The 17,602-nt window shown below is 37.2% G+C and overlaps 1 protein-coding gene across 13 annotated transcripts in view; it reads left to right on the top strand.

Annotated features, from left to right (window-relative positions):
- Window positions 1-17,602, top strand: part of LOC103788721 (uncharacterized) — a 682,665-nt gene that overhangs the window by 634,842 nt on the left and 30,221 nt on the right. For 9 of the 13 annotated variants that reach the window (XR_013528873.1, XR_013528871.1, XR_013528864.1 and 6 more), the window contains one exon: window positions 10,829-10,946. The exons of 2 other annotated variants lie outside the window; for them this stretch is intronic. The gene's annotated coding sequence lies outside the window, so the exon portion shown is untranslated. Of the gene's footprint in view, window positions 1-10,828; window positions 17,272-17,602 lie in introns of all 13 variants that reach the window. 2 more of the 13 variants (XR_013528865.1, XR_013528863.1) reach the window with 1 other exon arrangement.

Raw genomic sequence — 17,602 nt, 5'->3', positions numbered from 1 at the left:
AGACTATATTGTTTCTGATCCTGGAAGTCTATGATAACTATACGTTGTCTTTCGGTACAGTTTATCTTTAAATAAACTTCAGACAGTTCAGAAAACATTGTTTTAATGCTAGACTGTAATAAATTGTTAGGCATATCATCATTTACTGCAAACAAATATACATGTCTGAATAGGAAAAATTGGGCAGAGGTGAATTCAACCACACAGCCATTTAAATGAAATCGCATTACTCAAGGCCAGTTTTAACTTCCAGCTTCATCTAGATGAGCTCATTCAAGCTCACCTCAGTTGGGCAAACTGAGGAATCTGGAGATGAGGATGCCATGCATGTATGCGACTGTGTCCAGTTAGAATAACATTTTCTTCTTGCAGATCGTTAGTTAGAATTTTTTAAAAGGCAAAACAAAGCACACAAAACAGGTTGCTGAAAACGATACCAGTTTATTTACTTTGAAAAATCTACTTCTATAAATTCATGTATTAAAAAAGAAACTAAAAGATAAAAATGCTGTCCTAATACATTTCCTGTTGAGAAAGCAAAGTAATTGGCAACCTTCCTTAGTTGTCTAGGAAAGTAATTGCCTCTTTAAGAAAGCTGCCTCCATTTGCTAAGCTGTTCTAACCAAATTTCCCTTTATCACACATGAAATTTAACTGGAAATTAACTGGCCTGTTCTCACTTGATTTTTCTGCATAAGAGTTTAAAGGGCAGGGATTATTATGTAATTTAGTCTGATAAATTCTTTTTTGTCTAGAAAAAACCACTAGTTTACTTGTTGAAGATGATAGAGTTAGGTCCAGAGTTCATATCATGATCTTATCCCATGACACTCCCTCCGCCTTTCACTTGATGAAAATGTGCTCATGTGAAGTGAATTCTGAAACTGAATCTGCTGAACATGCTCAGCATTTGGTACCAGATTTGTACTGTGACATTCAAACTTCTGCCATGGCTATTGCAATGTAAATAGGAAATTCTAAATGTGATTTGAATTGCCCTTTGGGGAGTTTTACAATGAGAGACGGTACATTTCCAAGGTAGCCAATAGTTAATATGGAGCAAGCCACAGTGGTCGGGTTGGAGACTGTTCTGCTTCGGAGCACAAGTTGACAGGAAACTCTGCACGCCTTCAACAGGACCGAGGGAATTCGGCGGTTGACATAGCCATATATAGTTTTGAAATATTTTCTCTTGTTAGAAATGTTTTAGATTAGCGCATGAAAATAAGCACCTTCATTACTCATATATAGTGATCCAGTTTCAAGGTGACAGCTGTCTACATAGATCGTAGTGTAGAGATTGGCATAAGCAACGACTATTTTTTAATTAGCAACAAGCTTTTGTAATTATTAGAGGTCAGCCTTTCCTGTAATTGAATCATCTATGCTAGCAAATAAACTCTCAGAGAGAGCAGACGTGCTCAGACCTTTCCCATGAAATAGAACTATGTAGGTACCAGCATGTTGCACGTAGAAAATGCATCGTAACTTTGAATTGTACAACGATGTTTCCAAGATTTTTAAAGAACTAAATTTAATGGCATTGGATTTTTATATATTTTGTGATATTAAATGATATAAAATTCTAGTTGTTTCTACCTATAAATTACGTTGACTTTTAAGGAAAGTGCATTGCTGAAGTTCTCCACAAGAGGGCGGTAGCTCCCTCATTCTTTTAAGTTTGGATTCAATCTCAAAAAAAAAAGTAAATGCTGTTATTTTCTCCTCAAACTTGTTTCATATATCTCATACATATCATAAATATGTGATAATAAGAATAATTTGAAAAAATAATGGATGCAGAAGTGTGTTCAGTGAAATATTCCCTGCTGGTTTCCCTTCCTCCTCCTTAAACATAACTACCTTTAAATTGTGCTGGGTTTCTTTCCATATTTAAGCTTATCATATTTGTCTTTACACAACGTGATTGCACTTAAGATTTATTTTATGTTTTGCTTGTTTATTTACTATACAATATACTGTAGGCATCTTTCCTTAATCAGTCTCCACATACCTGCCTTTTCTTGTATATGGTTTCAGAGTATTATTTTGTATATCCTTAAAATGCATTAATAAATCCCCTATAGATAAACATTTAGATTGTTTTTAGTCTTTTGCTATTAAAAACAATAGTGCAGAAAAAAACTTGCATTTATTTCTTTGCACAGATATAATTTCTCTGTGTGTTAAATTCCCTAGCTTCATAATTATAGAGCTTATTTATTTAAAACTATGTCTATCCCCTTCAGAAAAGAAGGCTGCACTGAATTACACTCACACCATATAGGTGTGAAAGTACCTTTTAGCTCTGACCCTGACGAATTCTGTGTATGTTCAACCTTGTAATCTTTTCCAGTCTATAAAAGGAAAAAATAATAATAATAAATTATGCTAATAATAAATTAGCAGTAGCTCAAAAAATATTCTAGGTCTGTAATAACTTACTGCAATTAATTATTTATCCCAATTACTTTTATTTTACTTTTAAAAATGTGTTTCACAAATTTTATCAGAAGATGGAAGCAGAGTGACCAGAATAGACATCACTGGGCAGACTGACCTGGTTTCCATAAACTAGTGAGAATAAAACCAGTGCTACATCGAAATAAGTGCTTAGTAGTTTCTACAATAATTTTTCTACAAAGATATTTCTGTTTCAACCCGCACTTTTGACAGCAGCTTGATAAGGTCAGGTAAGAGGCACATGAATGTATGGGCATCCTTAGCTGTGTTTGTATCCTGCTAGCATCCTCAGGTGCCCTCGAATGCCACTTGCATTTGAAAATTTTTGTCTATTATAAAAACCCTATAAAATACAGTGGTCAGACATGAGTATTTCTGTCATTAGACTGATCTTTGGACAATATTCTTTTTACTTCTTGTTATTATTATCAGTTTAAAGAACTTCAGTGAAGAAACTTGAAGTTTCTTATCTGAATTTTACTTAAACTTCCAACCTCATTTCTTCCTTTCTCCTTAGAGATTGTCTATCACAATTTGCCCATTCTTTTCTTTTCGTTCTAAACTACAACACCCACCCTTTCCTCTCAGTTTTTAGCAAAGAACAAAATGCCCAGAATTGAAATGTCAAGTATTTTTTTCCTAACAAAACATTTTTATTACTAGATTAAATATACACCCAAAATAGCAGATTGAAAATAATTACAACAGAAGCTGGCTAGTTTACTGTACCACCTTTGTTCACTTTCCTTTAAGGAAAAACTGGTTATTTTAGTGATAGCCATATATGTTGTACATGACCTAAAACTAACCATCCCATCAAGTGACAACAAGCTCATTTTGGAAAAGTGCAAGGCATGTCTACTGCCACTGCAACCATCCCATAATTTTCCCATCTCAGTCCCTCTTTCCTCCTTTCCCCTTCCACCTAACTATATTTAGCTTCATCCCAGAAATTTCTACAGGGAGAGAAATATTCTGAATGTTCATGTTAGTTGAATATATCTACTGAGGTGTGGAGAGTGCATCAAAGGAGAGCTTCTCTTAAGGGGACATTTTAAGGAGTGGTGAGCAGGAGATGTATTTTCAAGCACTGAATATTTCAGAGGTGGTTTCTAGGCCTGTTTGCATGGTCCATCTCAGGCCCTATGTAAATGCAAAATTCCAGATGTAGAAAAATAAGATGGTAAAGAAGTATTAGAAGTAGCACTGGTTTTTGTTTTTTAATGTAATGGTTTGTGTTTTCTCTGGGTGTTTAATTGGATTGTTTTTGTTTTATTTTGTTTTTTGTCACTTATACTTCAAGCTTTAGAGAAGGCTTTAAGTCCACATTCCAGCTTTTGTGGATATGTGGATTTTGCTAGACTTTCGCTGGTGCTAACTGAGGAAACAGCCCCCACCTTTCTGTCCCCTACCCCAACCATATAAGAATTAGTATAACTTACATGCCTCAATCACTTATTTTGAGATCTCTGAATTTTTATGTTGTCCTATTTCCATTTTTAGTTATTAACTAAATTATTTGAGGAAAAGGAGATAAAGTGGGATTGTTATTATTAGCTATCAATTTCTTAACTTAAAAAATATGGCATTGCTACAAAAAGAAAATACCTATGAACTGAGAAAAATGAGTTAGTTATATATGTATGGGTATAGTTTTTGTTTGTGAGAAATCAGTTATGTATATGGGATGAATTCCTGAATGTGAATGTCATTGTAAAAAATAATAATTTAATAAAAATGTATGTATACAAACCAGAAAGGAGACTTGTGTAGATAAACTTGAATTTATTTCATCCTTGTGCTATAATTTTTGTGTTGAAAATGTGATTTTTTTAATTAAAATGTTCAGCTGTGCAGTAATGTCTTATCAGGTGTGTAAAATAACCTTTGGACCGAATATTTTTTAATTGTTCTACATTCTCCATAGTAGACATTGTGCATAAAATTCTCCATGCTTTGGCCGGGCGTGGTGGCTCAAGCCTGTAATCCCAGCACTTTGGGAGACCAAGGCGGGTGGATCACGAGGTCAAGATATCGAGACCATCCTGGTCAACATGGTGAGACCCTGTCTCTACTAAAAATACAAAAAATTAGCTGGGCATGATGGCGCATGCCTGTAATCCCAGCTACTCAGGAGGCTGAGGCAGGAGAATTGCCTGAACCCAGGAGGCGGAGGTTGTCATGAGCCGAGATCGCGCCATTGCACTCCAGCTTGGGTAACAAGAGAGAAACACCATCTCAAAAAAAAAAAATTCTCCATGCTTCAGGTTAGAGACATAATGAATAATTTGACAAAGGGTCAAATGCTTTTAAACATGATTGAGGAAACTATTTTTTAAAATTAAAGGTTTCCAAGTGGTTGAAAAGTTTATGCCCAAAAGCCTAGAAACAGAGTTGTTTCATTTGCCAGATACTAGAGAAATACACAGAAACAGCGTCTATATTAAAGGAAAAAGAGAGAGAAAGAAGCTGATTTGTTATTTTCCATTTTCAACTTGTTCAGGTAGATTTTTGTGGCTGGAATTGTCATCAAGTGTGACTGTCAGTGCCTCTGAGGGACTCCTCAATGCCTCCCTGACTGGGTTGGAGTCAAAGACAGCAATGGAGTAGACAGAGCAGTTCCACCCCATGCACATGGGGGTGTCATGCTGGCAGGTTTCAGCTCTTCCATTTTATCCCATCAATTCCTGCAGTTTAAAAAGAATAAAATTCTGGTTAATGAACATACATTGAAATAAGAAGTTTCTTACATCCTATTCTAGTGTCAACTTGCAAAATATCTAATTTAAAAACCTCTCTACACTGATATTTTGGGAAAGGAGCTGTATAGTTCCAGGTCTTTAAATGACAGGCTGTACCTCATACCATGGAGTAACTAATCAGTTCAGTAGTTCAAAAGGAAAAAGTCAGACCAGTTAGGGCAGGCAAAATAATCAGATGAAAAATTGAAATTTTTATATTTCAACCAGCACTTTTGACAGCAGCTTGATAAGGTCAGGTAAGAGGCACATGAATATATCGGCATCCTTAGCTGTGTCTGTATCCTGCTAGCATCCTTAGGTGCACGTGCATGCTGCTAGCATCCTCAGGTGCACTTGAATGCCACTTTCTCTTAAGTTGCATTCTCCAGAGGCACAAAGAAATGCTGATGTGATTCTAAATAAGGGCTAGTACCAATGTTTAAACACTTCAGATTTCACAAGGGCTTACACTTTGGCAAACTATTAAAAGGAGAAATATCTGTAGTGTTTCTGGGACATATCATCTTCGGTTAGAAACATTGGATTACAAAGTATTTAGGAAGAACTTTCTGAAGGGCTTACTTGCTGTTTGTGTAGAAAAATATTTTTCTTCTAGAATAATTTTCAACAATATTTAGTTTGACAAAACCATTACTTTTATAGAGACATCAAGAGTAATAATATTGAATCGTCATGCACATCCAACCCCCTCCCAGGCCTGAAGCAGAAAAGTAAATAACAAATATAATCTTCTAAAATCTTGGAATCAGTGTTATCTTTTGTGTGTGTGTGTGATGGAGTCTCATTCTGTTGCCCAGGCTGGAGTGCTGTGGCGTGATCTTGGCTCAGTGCAACCTTCATCTCCCAGGTTCAAGTGATTCTCCTACCTCAGCCCCCAAGTAGCTGGAAGTACAGGCTCCTGCCACCATGCCTGGCTAATTTTTTGCATTTTTAGTAGAGATGGGGGGTCTCACCATGTTGGCCAAGCTGGTTTCGAACTCCTGACATCAAATGATCCACGTGCCTCAGCCTCCCAAAGTCCTGGGATTACAGGTGTGAGCCACCGTACCCAGCCCTTTTATCGATATTAAACTTTTTCAACATTTAATTTTGAGTCAGGTTGGTTTTAAAAACTGGATTTTTATTCCAAGGCTGGAAACTTTATGGTTTCATAATGTGATTTCTAAAGAATTTCCAGTGGGAGTGAATGTCTATTGGAAGCACCTCCAATCTGAATGCTATGATTAAATAGATGCCTATGGAAATAAAGACTCTACAGCAGCATCATGAGCTGCACACATTTTGGACAGAGGCTTACAAATGCTGGATTATCACGCCTGTAATCCCAGCACTTTGGGAGGCCAAGGTGGGCGGATCACCTAAGGTCGGGAGATCCAGACCAGCCTCACCAACACAGAGAAACCCTGTCTGTACTAAAAATATATAATTAGCCACGCATGGTGGCTCATGCTTCTAACCACAGCTATTCAGGAGGCTGAGGCAGGAGAATCACTTGAACCTGGGAGATGGAGGTTGCAGTGAGCGGAGACTCCACCTGGGTAACAAGAGTGAAACTCTGTCTCAACAACAAGAATAACAACAAACACTGGATTAATTACAAGAAGAATACAGGGACTTCTATGTATAACAAATGGTCTTACAAGTTCAAGACAAAGCCTACAGCAGGAACTTTGAGTATATAACGAAATGAGTGTGATAAATATAAACAACTTAATAAACTTTAGATCAAATATTGGAAAAGTAAAAAGAAGCCCCAAAAGTAGATTTTATAAGCATTTCAAAAAATCATACATGCATTTTGGTTTCTACCCCTAGTTTCTAGCTAAAGCGCAATGGAAAAAGTAGTTGGTATCTTACATCAACCGCAATGATGACCTGCTATCATTGAAACTTCCAAGTCTTCCTTTTCCTCAGTTGTGGATCCACACTGCATCAGTTCAGTTCAACCATCATTTAAGGAAATTGCAGTCTAACTCATGATATGAAGAAATGTAACACACTTGTAAAACTGTTATTTGATGATCGTGTTTGGCCTGGACTTAGCCCCCACCTAATCAACTTCACTTTACCTCCTTCATTTCCAGACCAAATTCTTCCTCCTTGTCTCTCTGTTAGCGACCTTTTTGCTCTCTCCCCTCTTATCTTGCTCTAAATCTTGCAAATAAACCCACTACAAAACATAAATAACTAATTTCATTTGGTTGCAGCAAGGAAGTTGAGACAATATTACGTTTCTGGATAGTTACCCTTTTGTTGTTTCACTCATAATCAGAAAAACTTTGTTCCCAAGAACTATGTGGTTAGCAAACTCAGAATGACCCTATTTATTCATCAGACTATTTGAACTTGTGGCAAAGTTTGTTCCTTCATATTTTATTAAACTCAATTAAGTAATGGGGTCTTTTGTCATCAGTTTCAACTTCATCTTCCAAGGAAAACTCACTGCACTTTGCAGTTTATAAGATGCCAACCATTCATTGCTTTGTGGTGTTGAAGGTAATTTGATTTACGTCTTGCTCCAGTTAAGATGCCCAGGTCTTTAAGCATTTCTGAGAGTTAGAGGCTAAGGTCAAGTTAACAATGGTAATCTGTCTCTCTGTTTGCAAACAATGAATCATCATTTGGATTTTAAGATTGTATGCTAAGATTTCACTTGGCAGCTTGGTTCAAGGGTTGTCAGCAAAATGTATAACAGTGCCTGTTTCTGGAACCCCGGATCAGAGACAGCAAGGATTTTCTAACAGGGCCACCAATATAGTTGTGAATAATTGGTAAGAAGGGGGTGTGGTTAAAGAAACATTAGTCCTATGGCCAAGTTATACTGGATTGATTTGATTCAGGCTTAATAATATTAAAAGCTTCTCTAGTCATTCCCAGGACACAAATGATAATGCTTTCAAATTATTAAGAAAGAATGTGGCTTATTTGGGACAATATGTAAAAAGAGTGATAAAATGAAGTACATAGTTCACTTCAGTCTCTTATTTTAGACCAAGTAAACTGCCACTAGGAAGGGAGAAAGCTTCACTGAGAGTTATAATATTTTGTTACTGAATGAATTGGAGTGTATTTTGAAGAGGCGGCAGTTAGAGTAGCTGAAGTTGAGATGAACAATTCATCAAAGTTAGGGGCCAGTCTCCTCAAGCATCTTGTTCTTATTCGTAAGGAATTCAGATAAAGTAGTGACTGAAATAAACGCCTGAGATCTGGTCAACTTTGAGCTTTTCCCACATTACTTTCGTACCTGTGGCATATTAAGCACTGAATTAATATTTGCAAATTGAGTGAATGAATGTTTATTGGATGCGTATGTGTGAATCTTTGTATCTTTCTTTAAAATACCAGTGTCAAGGAAAGGGCATATGTTTTCACAAGCCATGACCTGAAAGCATGGTTCTATGATTTGAACTGACAAGAATCTACTTACTCTCCGGTGGATTGATTGCATTACCTCATGCAAAGTAACGTTAACTGGTACTTTTACGGTTCTACTTTTTTCCATTTATTTATGCATAGTGATAAAGGGAGGAGAATACTCAAATGGCCAAACACACCTGCTCAGGTCAGAATTTGAGCTAGTCACTGGTAGAGAAATTTCATTAGAATACTGAATTATCATTTGTTGACTTTCACTTAACCTTCATGATGATATGAAGAAATCTTTTCATTAAGGATTTCTTTTATATGAATACTCAAAATTGACATTCCAGGATCATAGTGAAAAAGCAAGTGTGTCTCTCTGGTAGCAACTCTGAAATGAAGAGATCGTTACTATTAATTATGCTGCTTTCACCTCCCATATTCTGTAGACTTTATCTTGCATATACATTTAAAGGAATATTAAGAATCACAGATGCTCAGAAATTTTGGACTGGAGGACTTCTTTTCTAAGTAAGCACCTCCTCTACCTGGCCCCTCCTTGTCTAATTACCATATTGCTCATTACCCCGTCTGTTTGAGTTCTAAGTGGATATTGCTAGCACTTTCATTACCATTTCAAAGACGAATTCTTGCATCGAGTATGATTGCTCCAACCCACTAACTCGGGGCATTGAACATGGGTGTTCTTTTTTTGTGTGTACAATTCCTGTCCTTTAAATTCCACATATCTTAAAAGAAAGCCATTATTGGTGACATAGCATTTCAAACTTAATGCCTAATTGTTTCATAGAGGAAAATAAAATTATAGGATCTAATCTAACTTGTCAGTTACTATGGTTTTACATATATCAGGACCAATCTATAAACACATACTGAGTAGATTTTACTGGATTCCTATAATCAGCAGTGCTTTACTGATCATTTTTATTTAAAAAATATTTTAATTTTAAATCTAAATGGAGTTATGGAAATTACAAAAGGCAATATGGTCCATAGAGAGGAGGTAAACTTTTTAGGGTAACACAGGCAAGAATTAATAACTCTCAGCAGTCCTTCCAGACCTCTTCTCACTGAACTATACTGATTCTTTGAAATGAAGTGAGGACATGGGTCATAGATTCTTCTGCAAGTGCCCATAAATCAATATGGTATGTTCATAGTCTCCTGTTAGTGTACTTGTAATCATTTCTGGGACACAGTATCTGATCATGATTAAAAATGCTGACTCTGACGGTACAAACTTTGGACCAAAGACTTCACATTAGTTTCCTTACTTTCCTCTGTAAAATGAAAATAATAATAGTTGTTTCCTCAAGGAGTTGTTTTGGTCATCAAATGTAGTAATACAGGCAGAGAGTTTAGAACAATGCCTCACACGTAGTAGATACTCAGAAAATGTCAGCTATTTTAATTGTGCTTCTTTCCTCTAGTCTCCATGGCATTCATTTGTTGAACTGATATCTGGTCATTTTTACCTTCTATTTCTGCAAATTTCTTTTTTAGCCCTCCCTCCCTTGAGTTCCTGCATTCTGACAATTTGCTAAAGGTTAGTGTCCTAACCACAGATATTGTAACCATGCTACTTATTTTTCACCTTTTAGCAGCTGGACAAAATACAAGAAAAAAAAATGGAAAAACATGCATGAATAAATTAACCCTTGGTTTTACTGGATGGGTTTATGTCTTCCAGGGTATTCATATAATCCATTAGCATTATACTGGAATTTTAATATTTCAAAATTTTGATTCATTGTTCAGTTTTTGTCTGGAGCACTGATGGGCAGGGACTTTTGCTAGATATTTATGGGCACTATCCACACATCTAGGGATGGCAACCACCAAATTTCACAAATGAGACAGCAGCTGTCATCAGTGCCCTAGGGGATGCCATGCTAACAGAAGTATATAAGGTGCCCATTGCAAAAAGGAACACTATCACTTTGGACTCAGCACTGAAACACTATGAACATTTCCTTAGTGATTGTTCTCTAGATGAGTGCATACTCAGAAAGCGAGCATAAAAGGAATGAACCAGGCAGAGCTTATTTCCAGGACTTGTCCTAGAGCCATTGCCTTACGAGCTTCGCCCTTTTCTGACTCACATGCTCATGTTGCTTCCAACCTTCAGCCCCCAGAGCATCCCCAATCTGTATCTCTTGCAGTGCCTATGTTCTGTCTTGTGCCTTTTCTCTCTCTCTCTTTTTTTTTTTTTTTTGAGACAGAGTGTTATTCTGTTGTCCAGGCTGGAGTGCAGTCGTGCGATCTCAGCTCACTGCAACATCCGCCTCCCTGGTTCAAGTGATTTTCCTGCCTCAGCCTCCCAAGTAGCTGGAATTACAGGTACCCACTACCATGCCCAGCCAATTTTTGTATTTTTAGTAGAGACAGGGTTTCACCATGTTAGCCGGGCTAGTCTCGAACTCCTGATCTTGTGGTCCACCCACCTTGGCCTCCCAAAGTGCTGGGATTACAGGAGTGAGCCACCAGGCCCAGCCTATCTTGTGCCTTCTCTAGCCAGTGCTCCTACTAAAAAGGCAAGCTAAAAAAGCCTGTTTTTATAAATAGGAGGAAGTCTACATGCTGATTCAGATGTGCCTATTTTCTATAAGCCTTCCAAAGTCAATGTCTTAATATTTTTTAATCTTAATAACTAGAATGTGAGAATCATAGGCCATTTTGGAAGAGAGAGGTCATATTGTAAGAGTAAACAATGACAACAAACAATGGAATAACCATGTAGGAACAGATAGACCTCTCCTTTGCCTCTTACACTATCTGTCATCAGTACTTCCCATTACACCTCAAAAACATCTTTTTGGCACAGCTTCTGTCCCCATTTTTTTCCAGAGCTCTGGTTCTGTTTCATGTTATCTATTGCTGGAATGCTGGCAATGGCCCCACTGGGGCTACCATCCTCCAATCCAATATGCATATTGTCATCAGTCTGATTATCACATTCCTACGGCTACCTAGATGCCTAAGACTAAGTCTTCAGCTAGGTGTTAAAAACCTGTCACTTTTAAGGAACCACACAACTCTCCAACATCAAACGAGTCCCTAAATCCTGTCCTGTAGCCATAAAGCAAATGTAATTATCACTTTCAATAAAACATTTTACTTATTCATTGCTGTTTCTTCTGACTGGTGAATTTCTACTCACTCTTCTAGCCCAATTCTAATACTACCATGTAAGGATACCCTGATTCTCTCCTGATGGGATTGACTATTATTTAGGATGCTTTCATCCTTTTTGTAAGTCTCTGTTAGTAACACTCGTCAGATTGTTTCGTGTTAATTTTTCACATAGCTTCCTGAATCAGTCTATTGGATACTTGAAAACAAACACTAATTTTTTTTTTTTTTTTTGACACGGAGTCTCTCTTGCTGGGGCTGGAGTGCAGTGACACAATCTCGGCTCACTGCAGCCTCTGCCTCTTGGGTTTCAGCAATTCTCCTGCCTCAGCCCCCCAAGTAGCTGGGATTACAGGTGCCCACCACCATGCCCAGCTAATCTTTGTATTTTTATTATAGATACGGTTTCACCATGTTGGCCAGACTGGTCTCGAACTCCTCACCTCAGGTGATCCACGACCTCGGCCTCCCAAACTGCTGGGATTACAGGCTTGAGCCACTCCCAGCCACAGACACTAACCTTACTCGATTTTATGCCATCAGTGCCAAACACAGGACAGTGATCCATAGTAAATATTGAATAATTTTTTAATAAGCAAGTGAATGTATAAACACACCATATAGGGAGCTAATGTTCTGTCTTTTTATAGGGCAAGCTTTTTTACAATTATGTGTATTTTGTACTAGAGCAGTTTGCCTGCTTGCCTGACTGTCTCTATCCTTTCCTTTCCTCCTACCTTCCTTTCTCTCTCCCCCAAACATTAACTGAGCATTCTGCGTTTTGGGTTCTATGTGAGGTGTCAGATGCATTGAGAATACTAAAACATTGCCTCCCTCCTAGAAGTGTTCTCAATTTTAATGTGAAGGAAAGCAGTAAAATAATAATGTAATCTGGGTGCCAGTAGTTTAACAGGAACCTTCTCCATGGTTGTAATTGAACTGTTGAGTTGTCCTCTGCTCTCTAAAGGCCAACTTTTGAGATGAGCTTTGAGAGCAAATGGAGACCTCCTTGATACATTAGCATGTGCAGAAGCCATTGGTAGAACCAGTGTCTCTGTCGTTTTGGAGATTTGTATCTGATGTGGAGAATAAAAAAGTGCATTGACCTGAGGGTTCAGATGCCTGAGTTCCAGTTCTAGCTCTGCTACTAATTAGCTATGTCCTTGATTCAGTAATTCAGTCTATCTTATCTATAGATTGAGGGTGTTAGTCTAGACTCTAGATCAGTGGTTCTCAACGAACAGTTAAATATTAGGATTCAGAAATATGTGTACATTAAATTTATATTTAACAGAAATACACATTTATATTTATGGCTAATAAGCATAACTGTCACAAAACATAATTTTGTGTGTGTGTGTATACATATATACATGTATATATATAAAATTATGTTTCCTGGTCATCCAATATATGAAGTATACACACACATACACACACACACAGACACATATATATGTATACATATACAATTTCTACCAAAGAGTCACTGAATTAGAATCACCCAGGGGAGGCCAGGCCATGCGTTTTTAGGAAAAATCTTGCCAGCGATTCTGAGAGACACTGGCCTGAGCTGTCTATTCTCCATGATATCATGATATGTGAGGTCTCTGGGCCTCTAATTCTATGACTGATGGGCAGGCCCCCACTGTCATTGAGCTGTGGAGACGCTCAGCCCACTCCAGTCTTTCTCCTTTAATAGTCTGTGAGAACCAGGGACATTGTTTCAAAAAACAATCAGATCCGTAGCTGACATCATAGGTCTTCCTGAAAGAGAGGAAAGAGATGCAGAGCAGAGATAAGACCAAAAATTCCCCAAATGCACATGGCTGCTGGTAATCACAGCTAGCCTGGGGCTATCTCCGGCTTCTTGAACTTAAGAGGGACCCAGTCATTCTGGTGTCCTGACTCCCATATATTTGTTCTCTGACTGAGGCATAAAGATCCGGGTGAGCTAATGCATCAACTGATGAAAAATGAACAATTAAAACAATGAAGTTGTCAGTTCTTTTACCAGATTGCAAATAAATAACCTGCCTGTCAGACTGGCTGCTCTGCTGGACCATTAGTTTAATACAAAGACATTCTGAGGAACGGGTGGATGACAGCTGATCTATCACCCCCGTGGTTCCAGGCCTTTGATAAAGACCTGAGCAACAAATGCTGTCATAAACCACAAAAGGTCAGTCCCAATTTGTGAAAAGTGAAGTATTAAATGAAACTTGAATACACCCCTCTGCCCATCATGAAAGCCATAGGCTTTAAAAAAAAAAATTGGCAGAGTGTTGGATAGTTCTTTTAACAAACCAAAACACTTCTCTTTCTGTGCAGGCTTATTTAGCATGTTAGGGACACTGTGCTGGTATATATGGTGATAGAGTTTGTAATTGCCACAATGGAAGGACTGTGATCTTGGGCTGCACAATGTATCTTCTTGCCAGGCCAAACAGGGTCTGACTACAGGGTGGTATTCCATGCCGTGTCAAATGCTAAAACAGTCCTAATTTAACAAAAAGTCAATCCATTGTATTCTCTTATATATACCTTTTCTATATGACATCTCATAAAGAATTTGCCAACTAGAAATACTGTTCATGGGAAATAATTAGATAAAGTCATAGATAATTCAATAAGGATGTATTATTTAAGTCTCTAGCTAATATCTCATTTGTTTTTAAATTTGATAGAAAAATAATTACCTTTCAGAGGTTACCTTGAAGAAAATAATTATTTCTCAGAAGCACAAAGTTCAATTATAAACTTTACCCTGCAGTTTGTAACTAGGTGAGGTGCAGTATTTATGAGATAAACCAACTTCTTTTACTAGTTGCCTTTGTCTCAACTTGAATCTTAGCAAAGCTGATCCTCAATTTTTTAAATGAAAATTAGTGAAATGACTGCGAAGTTAACAAATCAAAACAAATTTTCCCCTTCCAAATTTTGGGGGGTATTTACCTATATTTAGGTTATATCTTCATAGTCAAAATGATTTATGTTCTACCTAAGTGAAAATAGTCACTATCTATTCTTTTTTTAGTATATTAACAAATTAATTCACAATAAAATGTAGCGTTATATGGAGAAATACCTTAAATCTATACAGACGCTATGAGTAGGGGTTTTGTGGTCATTTAGTTTCCCAGAATGATTTTAGCTAGGAAGAAGTATCAGCTACATTACTTCAAACTGGTTTGACCAGTTCTTCTGGGTGGCTAATTAATAATCAAGATGAACACGAAATTAATGTAAAGCTTTTCAGACTGATTTTCCTACCCATTAACTTAAACCACAACTTTGCCTGTGCTCTGCCTTTGTGATCTCTTCAAGATTATATAGTATTGTATCTCTCACTTCCTAAGAAGAAGCCCTGAGAGCGTGGGGGAGAGCTTGGAGCTCATTCCTGAAAATAACCTGGTTCTGCTCCTGCTTTTGTCACTTCTTGGCCAGGTCATTTGTGCAAGTGATTTGGTGTTTGCTTATCATATCATATGCCCAATAGCCACTGCTTAAAGAAGACTTCATGCAAAAGGCACCTGCTGTTATCTTGATGGTGGGGTTGCCTTAAAGTCTTAAAAAAAAAAACAACAGGGCAGTAATGTTATATACACCACTAAAGGAGGCAAGCAGTTTCTGCTCCAGAGACTTTTGCTGTGATCTAAAGTTAGTCCTTCATTTCTCCAAGTTTTACTTTGGGAAGTCTTTCTTTTTTGTTCACAAATCTTTCTCTGAAAGTCTCAAGCTGCTTTCAAAATGTTTATTGGCTCCTGACCTTATCCCAAGAATCTTAAGCCTTTCTCAATGTAACATTGTATTAAAACTTCTCTTTTGGATCCATTAACTAAATAAAACTTTTAAAATAATTGGTCATAATTTGTCCATGTATTTTTATGTCACATAGTTTTAAGAAATATCATATTTGGATTCCTTTCTATAAAGAGTTGTACTACAGTAGAGTTCTTTACATGATAACATGGTCTCTAACAGATGAATCAGAAGCTACTTAAAACAGTTGGGAACACAGAGATCATGGCGCCCCTCGAGATGCCCATGTCCTAATTCCTGGAATATGAATATTTGACCTTACATTTTATCAAAAGGGACTTTGCAGATGCCATCAAGTCAAGCTTCAGAAACTGGGGAGATTTTCCTAGATTGTTGAGTAGGTCCAGTGTAATCATGAAAGTTTATAAGGAGATCAGAGAAGAGAGAATCTAAGCTGCTGGCTTCAAAGATGGAGGGAGATGTCACAAGCTGAGGAGGGAGATGTCACAACAGTGTAGGCGGCTTCCAGACACTGGAAAAGAGCGAGAAAATCGATTCTCCCCTCAAGCCTCCAGAAGGAACAGTTTTCCGCAATACCTTGATTTCTATTTCTGATCTTCAGTATTGTGAGATAATGCATTTATATTGTTTAAAGCCACTAAATTATAAATGCGTATTAGTGGTAATCGTTATAGCAGCCATAGGACACTGATACAGAAACGTTTATAAGAAATCACCACTGAAGAACTTATTCATGTGACCAAACACCACCTGTTCCCCAAAAACCTATTGAAATAAAAAACAAAATACAAAAAACAGTATTGCCACTGCACACAGGAATTCTTGCAGGTGGATATCTGATAATGTGCTAAAATATTATTATAATTATAATTCATTCTGCTTTTTAATAACTATCACTATAATTGGTGTGTATTCTATAGAGTTTTGCTTAATTTGAGCCTGCTGAAACAATTATGTCATTTGATTAACAAAGTTTTTTCTCTAACGTTGAAAAACTTAAAATAATTTAAGAAGACCAAAAAGAAGTTTATAACAATGTAAGTTGATCATTGTCTAACATGCATATACCTTTGCCAATATATCCTTAAGAATTATATCAGTAACTCATATATACCCAGTATTTTCTCTCTGGAACTGTTTTCTATCTCTACTCTTTCTTTCTCCTCTTCCCCTTATCTCTGTGTATACTTTTATACTACCTAGTGTTTTAGATGTCAGTGAAATAGTGATCTCCTCAGAGACAATATCTGGAACTGAACACCTCCACCCATGCCAGTCTAAACTGGGGTCCCTGCTACTATTCTCCTCACAGCACCCCTTACCCTGTCACTTGTTTAAATTCGGTATTTATTTGAATAATTATTTAATCATGTTTCTTTCTCTTCACTATTACAAGCTTAAAAGTACCAGAATCATGCCTGGTTTTGCTCACTGTTGTGAACCTGGCACATAGTAGGTATTCAGAGAATATTTCTTGGCTGAATGAAAAGATTCAGAATTCTGCATGGCTTGTAAGACAGACCAAAACTGTGCACTACAATGCAGTCCATCCAGAAGCATAAGACAATAAACTAACAAGAGTGATTGTTTGTGTTACTTACCATCTCTTGCAGAAAACATGAAGCTATCAGGCTTTGATACCCTCTGAAGTCTCAAAGTCATTATTATTTAGTTGGATAATAATTGATGGACAATTTTCATGAGGACTATGTAATATGAGAAACACTATATTATCAAAAATTATTTTGAGGTAACATTCAGAATGTTTTTTCTTGCTTTTATTTCTTTATTTTGATTTTCATTTTACTGTCTTGCTAAACAAACTGTAAATTCCTTCAATAAGGTTTGAAAATCCACTTGAGAACTGACTATAAGAGCACTAAGAGGTCAGTTGCTCAGGAGTATATTATTCCTATATTCTACAATTTTGATTTCTCTGTATTTCTTTTTTTCTATTTGAGAGGGAATCTCACTCTGTCACCCAGGCTGGAGTGCAATGGCATGGTCTCAGCTCACTGCAACCTCCGACTCCTGGGTTCAAGTGATTCTTCCACCTCAGCTTCCTGAGTAGCTGGGACTAC

Source organism: Callithrix jacchus, chromosome 17 (assembly GCF_049354715.1).
Source record: "Callithrix jacchus isolate 240 chromosome 17, calJac240_pri, whole genome shotgun sequence".
Classification (NCBI taxonomy): Eukaryota; Metazoa; Chordata; class Mammalia; order Primates; family Cebidae; genus Callithrix; species Callithrix jacchus.
Note: the sequence above shows the minus strand (reverse complement) of the source record. Positions and strands in the feature narration are given on the sequence as shown.